This window comes from Ostrea edulis, chromosome 3 (assembly GCF_947568905.1).
Source record: "Ostrea edulis chromosome 3, xbOstEdul1.1, whole genome shotgun sequence".
Lineage (NCBI taxonomy): Eukaryota > Metazoa > Mollusca > Bivalvia > Ostreida > Ostreidae > Ostrea > Ostrea edulis.
The window spans coordinates 36,417,477-36,421,575 of record NC_079166.1 but is presented as its reverse complement, the minus strand read 5'-3'; the positions used below and the strand labels follow the sequence as shown (position 1 = coordinate 36,421,575).

Genomic DNA, 4,099 nt, shown 5'->3' with positions numbered 1-4,099 from the left:
GTTTTCTGTTTTGTCATTATGTATGTACATGTACCTATACCACACCAATATTCTGGAAACTTAATAAAAAGTTGAGTTATAATAGATCTATTTTGCATGTCCATGCAAGATCACTTTGACAAAGTCATAGATGTTTCAGCTGCTCTATCGAAATCGGAGGCAGCGTAGCTTGCTTAGTGCAAATTGTCAGAAATTGGTTCTTTAAGCTCTATGGGGCCAGGATAATGCATGCGAATTCATTTATAGGAGTTGCAAGTGCTTCTAAAGGAATTGGAGCTTTTAAAGCCTTGGATGAGAAATGGGGGAAATAGTGGAGCAATTTTAACAAGACTGAAAATAATGTAACAAAGCAGATATGACATTGAAATTGAAATGGTAGATACTGCTCACAGGCGTTTAATACTTTCTTGATTACAAGACAGATCGATAACCTGATAGGATAATTTTGGATTAAAAAGTTGGTTTTGTTAGATACTTAGAGAACATCAGCAATGTAGATATTGTATATTTATACACCAGTATTTAAGTTTAGATAAACTTCCCATTGAAGGCAGGTAGTATTTGTTTACTTCATAGGTAATACTGCTAGTAAGTGGTGTTTTATTTAAAAGTAAACACAACGAAATTCAAAATCCAATATTTACTTTGCTTTCCTCGAGCTTATATGAATCGGGGATAAGAGACACCCATTCATAAAGTTAGATCTTGTCTGTACATGAAAGAGTGATGATGTATATTTTGTAGATACATAGATTTTACGGGAGACAGTTGACACGACGGGGTCAATGACATAAAGATTTCTGTTCTCTGCGGGTTATGTGAAGAAGTCTGACAAATAAGAAATTATAAGGAGTTTCCCCCTTATTTCCACAAACCAGTTTAGAAATACGGTGTAATTTTTTTTATTTGATTTATTACTCATACAAGCTTTAAAACAAAAATACCTCTGGAGGACCGCACTGCTCCACAAATGGTGTGTAGGTTACATCATTTATTGAGTGCAGAACATGATCTACATCATCATGGCTGCAGCGATCATATCGCGGTACGGCGTATTGATATTATTAAACATATAATACATAAATAGTATACAGGTCCCTGTTTCCATGTAGTTATTGCATTAAACAGTCCTTGTCAACCCTTTGTGCTTACACTTTGGATGCAGTTTTATGCACAAGAATAAACGTGGTATAATTTTTTTCAGGCACGTACAATCGAGGGGGGGGGGGGGGGGGTCCCTCTCCCCCACTTTTTATGACAACATTTATTTACTTACCTTTACTTTAAATGCTAAGTGCGATTATTTTCTTATTTTCACATGCAAAGTAAGATCAATACATGTGATTGTATACTGCTTTACTCCCCCTCCCCCCACCTTCTTTGATAGTATATGAATGGTAAGACCATTGACTTTTAAAATGATGAATTTAATAATACATATAGTGAAGGATCCCCACCCTTTAGAAAAAACAATGCTGTGTTTGTTGTTTGTGAATTAAGGAGTCAATATGTTTTTGTAAACAAAAGCATTTAGTGCATGGGACCCTGTGTTGTTATTTTATGTTTATTTCAAAATAATGAAAATAAAATAAGAGTAAAGAAAAAAAATCCTCCCCGGCGGGGAATTGAACCCCGGTCTCCCGCGTGACAGGCGGGGATACTGACCACTATACTACCGAGGATTGATATTTTCAAGTGTATTTATATCGTTTATAACAGTACAAGCGTAAATCGTATCGCTACGTATGATCACGTGATCTTCAATGCGTATATAACTAGACATTGTATCTAGATATATCTCGATCTAGTTTATAGGGTTTATTTCATGATATACCCCCCCCCCTCTTTTTATATGTTGGTGAATCACTGGCGACTTTGTTAGATTGTGACCTTGATATACACCACATTTTGAAAGAATAAGCAGGCGCGTAAAGTTCTGCGTATTGCGAGAAAGAGATTTGAAAAACATCTGAATTTTTTAGACTATGCCCCTGTTTATGACTACATTCGCCTATTCCGGAATGCAGCCGTTTGTATATAGGTAAGAGGGCTTAACAACCCCCCTCCCCTCCCTCCTTCAGCTTCATGCCACCCTTTCTCCCCACTGCCAGATACCCGGTCTCTCCGCCTCCAACATGTATGTAATATTAATCAACATCACATTTTATAACTTACCGTGATTCAGGCCTACACCCACAGGCACCTGAAGTGTGGATAGCTTGTATAGATCTCGTATACATTACCCCTCCCCCCTTCTAGAATGAAATTGAAGATGAGTTACATTTTTTATTTGACTGCAAGCTGCTTTATGTTTAAAGATATAAGAAAGAAACAAATACACTTTAAATATGTATAATTCAGATGATGATATATCAACGGAGAACAATTGTAAAGTACTATGCAACCCTGTCAATGTAGTTCATGCTGGAAGGTAATGTGAATTTTTATTTGAATGCTTTGAATATTGCGCAAGAAAAGTAAAGTGCTATAGCCTAATTATATTACTAATATTATATATGATTATATACTAAATTGCATGTATACAGTTTGATATGTCACATGTACATGTAGGGTATGTATGTGTGTATATATGTACATGTTAGTTATGTGTGTGTTTGTATAGGCCTATATATTCAAAGTATGGATATGAACTGTTTGTACTTAATTGGTGTATTTTCATATATCTCATATTGTTTAACGTGATTGTATGCCAACATATTTGGTGTATTAATAAATTGAATTGAAATTATCTTATATACAGAACCAAAAATTTATCCAAAACATGTTGTTTCCCCACCGATCACCCTCATAAGTCGTTCTGAATAGTCAGTTTCTACCTTCTGTCTTTTGAGATGACCACTTGTGAGATACTACATATTGGTATCTCACAAGTGGTCATCTCAAAAGCTTACAGAAGGTAGAAACTGACTATTCAAAACGACTTATGAGGGTGATCGGTGGGGAAATAACAAGTTTTGGATTAATTTTGGGATCTGTATAAAATAATTACATTCTATAGGGGGGGGGGGGTGTAATGTACATAAGATCTATACAAGCAATCCACACCTCAGGTGCCTGTGCTACACCCTCATGTGATGTCGTAAGATTTTGAAGATTTAATTTGCAAAACCGTTGATTTATTTAGATATATGTATGATACAAACTTAAAATTTTGTTGGAGTTTTTCCGAAAGTTATTATAAAAATTCTTTTTAAACATAAAATATTTCAAAAGTCTAATTTATATTTTAATGATTAATTATATATTTCTATTGAATCCAAGGGAACGTTTTCGTCGATTTCTTTATCAAATCCACAATGCGATAAATATCCTTTACTATTCACAGACATGAATATTTTTGTAAACAATACAGTTTCTGGAAATTTTATATTAAGTTTTTGTGAAATTTTGATAATGCTGTTTAAGGAAAATTGCAATCTAACGTTGACATACATGATTCTGTTTATGTATGTTTCGCATCTTAATGACCTATATATTTTACTTGATACTGTATTAACACAAATTAGTTTTAACTGTAATAAAGTGAAATCATTACACTTTCTATACTTTTATCAGATGATAATGCGAGTATGGAGTTACTTTAAGAATTTCAAATGACAATCTATATATAGTTATCATGAATACTTGAAATTGTTTTTATCAGGATTAAGGACTCGAGTCATTGATTTTATAATAATTATAACCTCTATTTTACATGTAAATCAATCGTCAAAACCACTTTGAATTCGTTGATATTTTAAATCTATAAACAATGCATCGCGAAGGCCTGTAACTATAATATACAAAAAAAATGTATCTTTACATGTATGTTCTTGAAGCGAGAAAAAAAGAAAAGAAAAAAAAAAAAAGAAAGAAAGAAAAGGGAGGCAAATAAAAGAAAAGAAGAAGGAGAAAAAGCTATTTCAAAATTCATGTCATAATTAGTTTAAAGTTTGAATTTATTTCAAACCCGCACTTAAATAGGAAATATAGTTGTTAATGCATGTATGATATGTTTCTGCTACGTAATTACTTCGCTTCAATGATTACACGTGTCATGCATGACATGTTTCCAGCTACACCCTGGGCGTGAGCAGCG

General features: G+C 33.6%; 1 non-coding gene across 1 annotated transcript; it reads right to left on the bottom strand.

The window, feature by feature from the left end:
• Positions 1–1,610: 1,610 nt before the first annotated feature.
• Positions 1,611–1,682, bottom strand: Trnad-guc (transfer RNA aspartic acid (anticodon GUC)). The gene has a single exon. It is a non-coding gene; the product is annotated as a tRNA-Asp (tRNA).
• Positions 1,683–4,099: the final 2,417 nt, after the last annotated feature.